The sequence below is a fragment of the Neovison vison genome, chromosome 4 (genome assembly GCF_020171115.1).
Source record: "Neovison vison isolate M4711 chromosome 4, ASM_NN_V1, whole genome shotgun sequence".
Lineage (NCBI taxonomy): Eukaryota > Metazoa > Chordata > Mammalia > Carnivora > Mustelidae > Neogale > Neogale vison.
In genome coordinates, this window is record NC_058094.1 from 75,532,575 (window position 1) to 75,546,807 (window position 14,233).

At 37.6% G+C, this 14,233-nt stretch overlaps 1 protein-coding gene across 2 annotated transcripts in view; it reads left to right on the top strand.

The window, feature by feature from the left end:
• Positions 1–14,233, top strand: part of TOX (thymocyte selection associated high mobility group box) — a 303,336-nt gene that overhangs the window by 107,750 nt on the left and 181,353 nt on the right. The gene's annotated exons all lie outside the window — the stretch shown is intronic.

Sequence of the window (14,233 nt, forward strand, 5' to 3'; positions counted from 1 at the left end):
CCCGTCCTTTGGGCAGTCCTGGCAGATAAGAACAGACAAGCAGCTTTGCAACCTCTCTGATAGGACGTGATTTCAGTGAGCACAGAGTTTTTTGGTTTTGTTGGTTTTTCTTTACCTTTATTAAAAGATAGGTACATTCAGTGGGACTCCCACTGTTTCTTATTTATCCATTTATCCACTAATAATCTTGTCACATAGGCAGCAATTTAAACCTGTACAATTTCCTTAAGGTATTTCACTCTACCACGACATTAGCCTCCAAATGTGGATAATTAAGATTCCTTGCAAATCTGGATATAACATAGTTCTCTCATGCAAACAAATGCACAGGTGATTTCTCCAGTCTTTCACCAATTGACCTGAGGCAAATGGAAATCGCTCCAATTAAAGCTGTTTTTATTTGACAGAAGGAACTGATAGGAGTTAATGGGAGATAATTTTAATCTATAAAAATTTAAAACAAAAAACAAAAAACAAAAAACAGACCTATGTAGAGGGTGCCTGAATGGCTCAGTCAGTTGAGCGTCGGACTCTTGATCTTGGCTCAGGTCTTGATCTCACGCTTTTCAAAAACAACAAAACAAAACAAAACAGGCCAATTAGGTGGAATACATTCTCTATCTTGAAAGTTTGCACAAACCATGAGTTCAGGTTTAAATTTACTGCAAATGAAACAGGTGATAGATCAGTGGATGGAAGTGCATGCTCAATTTTTAAAGCAACTGAGGTCTCCTTAAGAAAAGAATCTTTTCCTTAGTAGGTTATCAGAGCCATAGCAGAGAACCTTCCAGCTTCTTACACAGACTTCCCCCAGACTGATTATCCTATATGTCAGCACGGTTATCATCCATGTACTTTAGTCTCTTTACAAAATTTTTAAATAATGTCAGCATGTGATGTAATTTCATGGACAGAATGATTAATCAAATTTGCCAAAAAATACCAACACACCTTTTATTTATTTAGGTTTTTTGACATTACCACCCCCTCCAACCCCGTATTTCAGAAAGAATTGGAGGAGGTTCCCTTGTTGATTGAACAATAGATTTCCTTCCTTCTGAAATTGTGGTTTGGTAATAAACAAGATACATTAATCAGATCTCCTCGCTCAGATTTAGTTCACCGATCTTTATCCCCAACTGAACTCCTCAGATCCCTTCAGATTTTCTCTGAACATAGGTCCTAGGTTTACACTTTTGGGTGTACTGTTCTTAAATTCTAGTAGCTTTTGAAAGTCTGCATGTGCTTCATAAGCTTACCTGTATTGCCTTCTACTGAAAAGTTTACACACTTCTATTTTTAAGTTTACACACTTCTATTTTCTCTACCAATTTGAGACATATTGCCAGTAGGTTAAGTTAATTTTTCAAGAAAGAAGTATTTCATAGACTTATGTCAAATGACAGAGTATAATAATAATAATAATAATAATAAAAGGCTACATAATTGAAAACAAATTACAACTCCTTGTTTTCCAACAGAGTAGTGGAGATTACCGAGAGCTCTGAGAATACCTGAGAAGTAGTGGTTTGTTTTGTGGGCATGGAGGGAATGAAAGGGACTGGCGAATGCACTAGTGTTGGGCCCCAGGTGAAAGGCTAAGGGACTTCTTTATAGTTTCTCTTCTCTGTATATCAGGATTTTGCTGCCCAATTTCTTTCTCTCTTTTTTTTAATTTTTGAATTTTTTAAAACATTTAAAATTTTTAAAATTTAAAATTTTAATTCAATCAGTTAACATATAATGTATTATTAGTTTCAGAGGAAGAGTTCAGTGATTCATCAGTTTTATATAACACCCAGTGCTCATTATATCCCGTGCTCTCCTTAATGCCCATCACCCAGTTACCTCATCCCTTCCCCTTCCCCTCCAACAACCCTCACTTTGTTTCCTATGGTTAAGAGTCTCTTATGGTTTTTCTCCTTCTCTGATTTCGTCTTGTTTTATTTTTCCCTCTCTTCCTCTATGATCCTGTTTTGTTTCTTAAATTCCACATATGAGTGAGATCTTATGATAATTGTCTTTCTCTGACTGACTTAGTTGTATCCACGTCTTTGCTCGCTGCCTGATTTTAACAGGATTCAGTCTATCATCAAGTGTGTACTAAGCCCAAGCCTGTAGTCACCATTACTCCTAAGGGAAGTTAAGAACGAATTTATGCATTCTGGAGTTAAAAAAGAATCTTCTTGGAGGAACTAAAACTTAAGCTTTAGAAGATATAATTAAAATAACTTCATTTCAATGAGTTTTCTTTTATCCAAGAGTTATTGTTTGGTTCTTTTATGCACAAAAGGATCTCATGTATCACAAATTTGGGTTAACTTATTACAGTCAGCTATTTAAAGTTAGTACAGGTGAGCCTTGAACAGCACGGTTGAACTGTGCAGGTCCACTTATACACAGAGTTTTTATAAATAATAAATAAACAGTACTGAAAGTGTGCTTTTTTCTGTTCCTTATGATTTTCTTAATAACATTTTCTTTCCTCTAGCTTGCTTTATTATAAGAATATGGTATAGAATAATATGACATACAGCATATGTGTTAATAGATTGTTACCAGTAAGGCTTCCAAATGGGGTGCTGAGGCGGCTCAGTCAGTTAAGCCTCTGCCTTGGGCTCAGGTCATGATCTCAGGGTTCTGGGATCAAGTCCCATGTCAGGGCCCCTACTCAGTGGGAAGACTGTTTCTCCCTCTCCCTCTGCCCCTCCCTCCGCTCCTGCTCTTCCTTTCTCTTGTGTTCTCTCAATTAAATAAATAAATCTTAAAAAAAATAATAAGCCTCCCAGTCAACAGTAGGCTGTTAGTAATTAAAATTTGGAGGAGTCAAAAATGTATACGTGGGTTTTTGACTGAGCAGGGAATTGGTGCCCCAACCTCCTCCTTGTTCAAGTGTCAAATGTGTCTCACGAATTCAGGACCAGTAGTGTACCTACGGCCAAAGTTAAATATTACGCTTAAAGGAAGGTTGCTGGGCTTAAGTCAATATGGTATTAAGTCAGTATGTAATGGATGTTACCGGAGGGTGAAGTACACATTAGATCCTTCCGTAGAAACACGAAGTATAGGAAAGCATTCACACCTGTCCTTGATAAGCTTGTAATCTAGCTGTCCTTGACAATGAGGACAGCATTAGGAGACTCTGATGAGAAAGACCTAAGCATACACCTAATTACAAGTTGTTTTCTTCCCTATATCCCCCTTATATCTTCCAATGAAAACATCAACCACAGGGGCACCTGGGTGGCTCAGTGGATTAAAGCCTCTTCCTTCGGCTCAGGTCATGATCCCAGGGTCTGGGGATCGAGTCCCACATCGGGCTCTCTGTTTGGCAGGGAGCTGGCTCCCCCCCCCCGCCCCCGCCTCTCTACCTACTTCTGATCTCTGTCTGTCAAATAAATAAATCAAATCTTAAAAAAGAAAAAAAAAATGGCCGGGGATGGGACGTAGCGAACTAGTGAAACAGCACTCCACTTTTTCTAAAACAATTCTTTTTGTCCTTCCTCCAGAATCTCACATGTGTGGGCAAAGACCAGAGGCTTAGGAGTTCTATGTAATAGTGCTTTCTTGCACTAAATAAAAGCAGCATGGACCCAGCGAATCTAAACCATGAATGTTCAGAGCACATTTGTTTCCTGACAAAAGTGAATTGTGTTGCTGTGCTTGTCTGAACATTAGAAGATCTGGAATCCGTGCAAAATGTCTCCGTAAGCAAGAGCATATGACAGGGAATGCTCGAGACAAAAAGTGTACACACATTTGGCAAACTGAGGCATGGAGAGCAGCCAAAGGCTGTGCCTCTAATGGTCTGACAAGTAAAGACCCTGGGGTGTGCTGCTTTACTAATAAAAAGATTTCAGAGTGAAAATGCATCAGAACTGCTAATCTAATAGCTTTAAATCCACCAAGGACAGCCGTTCTCTTTCAACATCAGCCAAGGGGCTGGTGGGTACCAGGAGATTGGGCTTTGAGCTTCACTGCAGTACCGTGGAGAAAAATAAAAGACACTGTGTTTCAATTCCAAGAAGATTGTCAGTGAACAAGTCTGTCATTCCAGAAACCAACTCGATTAGCAGGTCCTGCCTCATTGTTTCACTCTCATTATTTAAGGAAAAAAAAAAAAAAAAAGAGGATAGAAATTCAGTAATTAATGGCTGCTTATGTAGCAAATTCTGGAAAACTGGGTATATTTTATTTGATAATTCTTACTTTTTCAAGTTGTTAGTATGTTATTTAACAAATGCAAAAAAGTTATAAAAACCTTATTAATAGGAGCCCATTTGCCAGCATTGTTATTAGTTTATAGAAAGTATCACCCTTCTTTTAGCTCTATCCCATACATTGAAACCAAGTGATATCTACATTGTAATACTTGCTGCCCTCAATTTGACGGTAGAATTTTTAAAGTCCACTTACGATCGTGGTATTTTAAGATTACACAAAAAATTTCCAAGAATATTTAAATATTAACATTATTTGCAAAATGAAATAAAAATACGATCACACATGTTCCAAGTACAAACTACTATGTTCGATTTCTTTTGGGGTTGAAATAGCGGAACTTAGCATCCCTATTTACGATGGCCACAAAAAGATGTGCTATTTTATTATACCACTATGTTAGTAAAAAGTAACTCAACATGAATAACAGTAATAGTCACTATTCACTATGTCCTCCAGAGTGTATGTCAAACACTGTATTAAAGTACTTACGTTATCTCACTTAATCTTTAAAACTACCCCTGACATATAGGAATTTTTATCCTGCCCTGTTTTTCAGATGAGTTCCCACAGCGGTGAAATAATTTGCTAGAATTTTCATAGTTAAAAAGTGGTGGGACTGGAAATCTCAAACAGATCATATGCTTCCAGGTCATACCTTTTTTTTTTTTTTTATAAGATTTTATTTATTTATTTGACAGAGAGAAATCACAAGCAGGCAGAGAGGCAGGCAGAGAGAGAGAGAGGGAAGCAGGCTCCCTGCTGAGCAGAGAGCCCGATGCGGGACTCGATCCCAGGACTCCGAGATCATGACCCGAGCCGAAGGCAGCGGCTTAACCCACTGAGCCACCCAGGCGCCCCTTCCAGGTCATACTTTAAGTCTTAGAAGAGCTCCTTTTTTTTTTCAGTGGAAACTGGGTCTTCAATTATTACAAGTCACCCAAGTGTTAACGTCTCCTCTTAGACTCTAAGTTTCATGTATGGATTAGTGCCGTATGTTAGCCCTTACCATGATGGCTAACAGCAGGGCATACTTAAGGAACCACAAAAAAATTGAGATAGTGGGTTGTGGATATTACTGAAAGTCACCTCCGTGGGGGGAAAGATAAAGCTACTGAAAATTGCAGTTGACTGGAATCAAACTACACTAGTTGCTCACAATTGATTGTGTGTTATTCAACCACAAAGATAAATTAGAACATGGACTTCTGCAATAGAAAAGTGGTTTAGATGTCACAGAGACAGTGTGACTATTTTTATCTCTCAGTTGTAAACCATAGCTCACGGTGGCTGAAATGACATTGAACTGTTTTTCTCTTTGATGATTTACAGCCTGTATAGTGCATTTGTAAGAGCAGATGTCACATTTTATGTATTTGGAAGTGTCAACTCTGCTGACTTATGTCTGAAGATTCTGTTCTTGAATCAATAGAATGTAGTGATTTCCATTTCTTAAAAGTGATTTCCTCAACATCATAAAAAACATATAGCGACTATTGGTCATTATAATGCTGCAGTTAAACTCTTATTTTGGGTCTTGTATTTTACATACATCATACTGTTGATCATTATTTGGTGAATTCTGACTTGAATGAACAAGGAAATGTCTAGTAAGCTGACCGTGTTTGTGCTTAAACAAATTAAAAAATGTTTGCATTTCATCCCAGACATGGCTGTCCAAAGTTGAAGATGGATTGAGCAAAGGAAAATGCATCAGGGTTTTCATAATAAAAAATTATTCCCAGAAAGTCCACATATACTTTATTCATCCCATATTTCAAATTGATTTTCATTTTACCATTTAGGGTGCAGTTACTGGTAGTCCCATCTTTTAAAAAGTCAAATTTGCATTTAAATAGAAACTGTTTCAATCATTTAACATCCGAAAACCCGAACATTTTATTCATTCATTTTTTTTTTCTATCTCTTTTCTGCCTTTCACTGTTGAAAAAAAGCTTGCGTGGTATTTTTCCATAATCATCATGAATTCTGAACTTCACTAAAGACTGTAAACTTCCTCTTCCTTATGTTACTCATTAAAATCCCATTCTTAATAGATCTTTGGGAATAGGCGAAGCGTAGGTGAGGCTAAGTAGGGTAGAAGGAATTTTCTAGAGAACAAGTCTAGTACAATATCTTCTTCAGTTATATCTGGAAAAGAAAACATTTCAATGAATGTAACTTATAAATAAATACCGTATCCAATAGGAAAAAAGGCATTGAAAACAGTCCTCGTACAAGTTGTTATTTTTAAAAGATATTGAAACAATAATTTCTATTACCTAATAACTAACTGTTATTATTTTTATGAGAAAGTATAAATGTATAAAAATATTTTGAAGGTTGGTTTGATTTTTGTTTATTTAAAATGAGCCAAAACCTTTTATTCGTGGGAGACGATAAAACCAAATGTCAGTTTTATAAAAATTTAGTAATTAACTCCAACCTTTCAAGTTAAAAATTTGAAAACACAATGAAACACTTTCTAAAATGTGAGGAAATGGAATTTTCCTGGTCAGCATTTCTTGACATCTGTGTATCACTTTTCATTCATTGGGGACACCATTTTCAATAGCTCAAGAACATCAAGAAATGGCTTTAGTTGACTTGATTATAGTATATTCATTCTGCCACAAAACTGCTTAATGTTAATGACTGATTTATTCCTTGTAAGACAGACTATTTAAGATATTTACCTTTATGCCCATTTACTGTCTTTGCACTCCTAAAACGAACAAACAAAAATACTCACCTGGTAACATCATGTAGATATTAAATGGTTAGAAGACATTTTAATATATTGGATTTCCTTTTATTATGTGCCTGTGTTTTTTATTGTTTTAAAGATTTTATTTATTTATTTGAGAGAGAGAGAGAGATAGCAAGAGAAAGCATGAGCAGTGGGGGTGGGAGAGGGAGAAGCAGACTCCCCACTGAGCGGGGAACCCAACTCGGGACTGGATCCCAGGACCAGTGATCTGAGCCACCCAGGCGTCCCTCAGTGGGCCTGTGTTTTTAAATAAAATATATCAGTTTTGTAAATTGTATTGTTGTCAAGATGCTCTTGACAATGGATGAGTAGTCAATGACAAAAGAAAAATTGCAATATCCCAATTATTCATAAGCTATGATAGTTCTAAGAGTGCCTGGGTGGCTCAGTCATCGGGAATCTGCCTTTGGCTCAGGTCATGATTCCTGGGATCGAGCCCCATGTAGGGCTCTAGCCCCGTGTTGGGCTCTCTGCTCAGTGGGGAGCTTGCTTCTCCCTCTCCACTACCCCTGCTTGTGTTCCCTCTTTTGCTGTCTCTCTTCCCTCTTTGCTCTTCCCTCTTTTGTCTCTCTCTCTCTGCCATATAAACAAATAAAACCTTAAAAAAAAAAAAAGACATGATATGATAATTCTACTATGAGTGTTATATCACTTATTTTTCCTGGTGTCTTTTGATTAGGGGTGTGTATATGTGTGTGTGTTTGCAATGAACAGTGCCCCATATATCATTTTGTTTTCTGATTGACCTTCTAGCTATTCTTTACTTTTCAAATAATGATAAAAATGTCAAAATAAGTAGACCTAATTTATTAAAAAATAGTACTTTTTAAATCTTTGTTTTATTTTGTTCTATTAATAGATCCTAACTCTATAGGTCCTCCTTTTTATCTTGAAACTCAGGTCTATCATTAAAACTCACAACTGTGGCTGATTTGCCTCTTTGGATGCTCACATAACTGAGTAAGGTCCAGAATTCCACGTTCTCAGTGATTCTCAGTCCTGTCAATTCAAGTGTCGTCAAAACTGAGGACTGGGGCGCCTGGGTGGCTCAGTGGGTTAAGCCGCTGCCTTCGGCTCAGGTCATGATCTCAGGGTCGTGGGATCGAGTCCCATATCGGGCTTTCTGCTCAGCAGGGAGCCTGCTTCCTCCTCTCTCTCTCTCTGCTTGCCTCTCTGCCTACTTGTATCTCTCTCTGTCAAATAAATAAATAAATAAAATCTTTAAAAAACAAAAAACTGAGGACTGAAGGCTGTGAGTTGCCTGGAGTTCCTCTTCCATCATGATTGCTGGTTGTCAGAGTGCGAGTGGCCTTATGTGTTAGGTAGAAGTGAGGGAGATTGAACCACAAATATTTAACATTACTTAAGTCAAGAAAACCATTCTGAGAAAGGACAGAAACCTAACTGTCGGGCAGCTCTTGCTGTTCCTTTGATGTATGACCATCATAGGTTACATCTGAAAGGCCGGTAACCTTGAAAGTCCGGCTAAACACAAGGCACCAGGAAAGTCCTGTATGTCAGGGTGGTGTTGAATCAATTGAGGCAGATCAAGAGTGATCTTAGTTCCTGCAGATGTTTGGAAAACTCACTTCTGCTTGGATTCTGTTCTGGAGATTTCTATGGTGGCCGAGACTGTAATAACTAGCAAATGTGTTAAGCTTGCCCTCGTGATTTTACTACCAGTCCACAGTCTCTATTTTGAAGACTCTAGAGGGAGTAGTGGGAAGATCGATAGAAAGACACACCCAGATGAAGAAAGCACTTTCACAAATTTCATAACTGAATTGCATGGTTTGAATGTGATTTCTTGAATTATTTCAGTATTTGACTCAGTGTCCTGAATTTTTTATAGGGAGAGTCATGATATGTGACAAAAAGAAAATTTTCTTTGTAGTGGAGTTTTGATCTCTGTAATGAGTGTGTGTGTGTGTGTTTCTGATTACTGATGTGATATTGCTCCACGAATGTGAAACATTATAGACTTTTTAAGCTCTCAGTTGCTGTAAACAGCTGTACAAGAGTCAAGGCAGTCCTGATCTAGAGCAAGTTACTTATGAAGTAACAATGCTAAATCATGTGAATCAAATCTACAAACCAGGAGTGGAATGAAAAGATTTCTAGCAAACTGAGTATGTCTAAACAAAAACAAACAAACAAATGAACAAAATTCTATTGCTCTTGGGTTGATCTAAAAGATACTTATAATGAAAAACGTGGGCTCAGTTATAAATCCAAGGGATAGTACAATATCTAATTGCATTTTTCTATAACATCCAGCTCATTTTTTCCCAATGAACTTTAAATAATATTCATGTAGCCTCTAGCACCTCTTTTGTACATAGTGGGTATTCCCATAGTGTCTTCCCTATAATTACTTTATTATTTCTAGAGTGTATCACCCTAGACATGATTTTCCTTTCTTATCACTTTCTCTTTAATATCACTTCTCCCTTGCTGCCGATCAATTTGATTTAGCTTTATTTTATAACCCCCTCAGCTATTATCCGTAAGAACTGAATATACACATCCATTCTTTTCATTTCCTTCAAAGGATTTCCTGCTCTTTTACCTTGTATATGGTAGATCTTTTTAGAGCAAATTCTTCCCCCTATAAAGACATATTTTAAAGGGGTACCAAGTTTTGTGTGTGTGTGTGTGTGTGTGTGTGTGTGTAACCTATATGTGTATACACACACACAATTGGTATATATATAATATAACTGTAATATCTATAATATATATGTTATATATATATACACACAAATATTCAGATTCTTAATTTCCCTTGCTCGTCCAATCTTGATTTCTGAGATTGCAGAATTCCAAAGGAAAATATGCTTGTACATATATTTTAAGTTTTAAATTTGAATTTCAAAGCAAAGTCAGTCCCTCTCATGGCTCCTGTGTAAGTTCTTCTGTTGGTCACACAAAATGGCTTGGCAAGCATGATAGAGCCACATTCAAGTTAATAAATCAGATTTTCTCTAGAAATCCCTCAGAGTCACACCGTGATTCTGACTCAATAGCTCCCCACACCTCTTTTTAAAAAATTATTATCCTCAGGCCATTGTGTCTGTGGTGCCATCCCCTAGTCATTTGCTGTGTCTGGCTTTGTCACAGGTAGACAGGACTACCTGTCTTAGACTTAGGAATCTAAGAATTCCTAAGACTTAGGAATCTATCCTGTTCAGATGATTCCTCTCTACCAGCATTCTTAACTCAAAGTAATCTAACGTCAACGTGTTTATTTAATAATTGATATCAGAGTATGTCTTAGGTGGTCACTGACCCCACATTCTGCACTTTTTTTCCCTTCCCTTCAGGGCCTACAGAATTCCCACAAGAGTCTTGACAACTCTTTCTACTCCTGCTTTGCAGTGTTTCAGAAATTTTGTTGACTTTACCTCTTAGTTTCTTTTCTTTCTTCTCTTTGACATGCTATGACATCCAGGGCCTTCATTTCCTCTTTCTGGTCATAGTGCTTTAATTTCTTATCTCTTCCTGAAATTATTTACTGATGTTTCAAAGATCAAAGAATTCCTCTTTCTTTCATCTTTGTATTTCTTTGTCAAGCTCATTTTTAAAAATTCCTTATTATTATTTTGTTATTATTATTATTTATTAAAGAGGGGGCTATGGGCAGAGGGACAAGGAAAGAGAAAGAATCTTTTTTTTTTTTAAAGATTTTATTTATTAATTTATTTGACACACAGAGATCACAAGTAGGCAGAGAGGCAGGCAGAGAGACTGGGAAGCAGGCTCCCTGCTGAGCAGAGAGCCCGTTTCAGGGCTCGATCCCAGGACCCTGGGATCATGACCTGAGCTGAAGGCAGAGGCTTTAACCCACTGAGCCACCCAGGCGCCCCAAGAGAGAGAATCTTAAGCAGGCCCCACACCCAGTGCAGAACCCGACACTGGGCTTAATCTCTGGATCCTGAAATTATGACCTGAGCCAAAATCAAGAGCAGCACACTTAAATGACTGAGTCATCCAGGCACCCCCATCAAGTTTATTTTTAATAAAATTGTCACTTGTATTGTCAATTACATCTCTGATCTCAAAAGTGAAAATATTTTGTTCTCCCTTGATGCTGGACTGGTCACCACTGAGAGTTGCAGAAATGAGAAATTCTCTGTAACAGTTTGTACTTAGTTTTGTATCAGCCATTGGGAAGGTTCAGCTGCTCTAGGAAATTCATGTCACCAAAACAAATGTTTTAATTTTAAAGCAAACATTTTGATTATAAACATGATGCCAAAGAAAACATTTGGTAGCTCTAGGAAGCAACAGATTGAACTGAATTAATAAAATGAATTAGTAACTGGCAATTTTGGAGTGTGCCCTGTTGGAAGGATTCAGAGTTTTGGGACACTCACCTAATTTTATACACTCAGACCACCCTACTCTTTGCAATCAAGTTCAGCTTTTGGACTTTCATATGCAAAATGGAAAACCTCTGTGAGTTCTTTATTCAGTTAACAGAATCTTCATAGGCAGAGAATTTTGATTTTATGTTCCTAATTATTGTTTGGGGACCAGATACATCTTTTAGGCTGCTAATTAATAACGAAAAGATTTTTCAAATCTCACCATATATTTTTATTGAGTCAAGGGTGATAATCCTCTTCCTCATATTAAATTAATTATTTTGTACCTCCTCACCACTGATTATCTGATATCACTATGATCAAAATATTACATCTGATATTGTAGTCTGAGCCCTTATTATAATATGAATGACCTAAACTAAGCAATTTCCAAATTCACAATACTATTCTGAATAATACGTATATCTAAAGTATGTAGTTGATGCAGGGTCAGAAGTAAGAATTTACCAGTCAGATATGACTTTGATGATCTTTTACCTGTGACTTGGAACCTTTATTTTGAAGACAGTCCATGCTCAGTCAAACACTGATGTGCAAATACAATACTTAAGTGGAACAGAGGAATGACTAACTCATTGACCCTGACGTCCTTCAGCACTTGGCAGGCTGATGAATGTCGTTGTTCCAGTTGGATGGGATAGGAATCTCTGACTCTGAGGCCTTGAGGCTTCGCAGAATTCTTCAGAAGGAAAAGACTCATCAAAGAGCTAGTCCCCAGGCACAGATGCACTTAATTTGGGTCCAAAGGTTGTTCAATAGAGGTGTTGGTTCATGTCTTAATCCACTGGTCTCCAGCTGGGTGCAGTCTTGCTTGTTTCTACCTTGTCTCTAAGTGGCTCTCATCTCAACAATAGCTTTCAAAGCAGCTCTCCAAATTTCCTCTTGGTACAGTTTTCATCGAATCTGCTTGTGAGTACCTACCCTTTTTTCATGGACTCCTGAAGCTTCCAGATTTCTGCCTGTGACCGTGTGGGGGCAAGACCGTGTTCCTTTCAGCTTGCTTGCATTGGAGATCGTCTTACCTTTGTGTTTTTATAAAGCCTCTTTCAGGGTGTGCTGACAGAGAGGAGTCAGCCAGTCTGATTCTGGTTACTTGGTTGAAGATGTGTGTTTCATAGTATGGTGTGTTTCCAAAAATATATCGGTATAAAATCAACCACTAAAGCTGCGTTAGTCTGAAAGAGAGTTCCAGAGGTGGGTCTCCATGTCAGAGGCTGAAATGGGGGCAGAGAGGCTCCTGAGCATGGATAGGCATAAGGATTGCATGACTGGCTAAACCATCATCTAATTCCAGCCAACCCCAACACCTCAACTGAAACTCAACTATCATGGCCTTTTCAAAAGGGATTGGTATGACTATTTCATCATTTCTGTTGTTTTTATTAAACAAAGAATAGTTTTCTAGTGGGGTCAAACATAGCTGTGATTTGCCTATAGCAATAAATATCTTTCCAAGTCATATTTTTCTCAAGTACAGCTCACTTATACCATTTGATACAAAAAGAACAAAAAATATCAAGATACAGGAGGAGGAGTCTGTCTAGTCTTGAAGAACACAAAGACGTCAATTAAAGTTATAGGAAAGGAGCATTGACCTAATTCATTTTTCCTTCCGTATTAAATTTTTGGTTTCTTATTTGCTTCTTTGTTATAATCCACCTTTTTCCAGAAAGGACTTTAAAGAGAGGCATGATGGTTATAATCTCAGCTGTCTATGATTCCTTGATGATTCTGCGCTGGGGGTCTGATGCTCCTCAGAAATGAGACCCTTTGGCCTAGGAAGGAAGACCCTTTGACATTGGACATGGCCCCAGCCAGACCTGCCCCAGAGGCTCACACTCTCCATCTGTGCTTAGCTTCCTAACCTGGGAGAACATTGTGAGACTTTTGTTGTAAAGACTAATTAAACAACATACACAGAAAATTTGAACCCAGAAATATATGTTTTACACATGCAAAGCATTTTCACAGAAAAGGGTATTTCTTCACATTCTCCAGGACTGAAAGGAGAGTGGAAATATGCTTGTCAGAAAGAGTAAAACTGCTATAAAAATTACAATGTTCAAACTGGACGAGGAATAGATTTCCATATTTATTGAGTAAGGGGAGAACAGGCCTAGTAATGGAGAGAATACCAACTAGATGAAACGCGGCATCTGGGACAAGTAAATTAAAATGATTCCCAGCCCCAGGAAAAACCCACTAAAAACAACTGCTTTTTACTCTGTCTCATTACTGAGTGAGTCACCTCGGTTTTGAAATGGCACAGAGTAATCGAAATGATATTTTACCTGTTGGTAAGGATTCATTCAAGCAAGTACATCACTGAGGTGCAAAATGCTCAAGTGTATTTTTCGTGATGGAAAAGACGACCAGCATATGAAGAGATGGGTCTAATCTCTTTCCTCCAGTTCACTGTATTTTTACAACATAAAAAAAACACACTTATTTTTCTATTTTGGCGGTTGTCCTTTTTGAGTGTATTTCTAGCTTTCTTGTTCAAATCGTACATTTATCCAGCAGACTGGAGCGATCTTGATAAACTACCTGTTCTATGCTATGTATTGCCTCAACTTGATAGAAATAATAAGTAATATTCATTGTGGCATTAAAATCAAACAAGATGATTCTCTTTTTTTTTGAAATCTTTATTTTTAGAGCACTGTAGTTTGAGGATTGACAGTTCACACTCTTAAGAGGAGAATCAGAAGAAATTTGGGAGTCAGAAGCAGAAATTCAGAAAAGTCATTTTTTCTTTGGGAAATTGAAATAGAAATTTTGTCTTTGGAGAATAAATCCCTAGAGTCTGTATGAGGAAGGAGCTACTTGTTGGTATTTAGTTTATGGAATACAA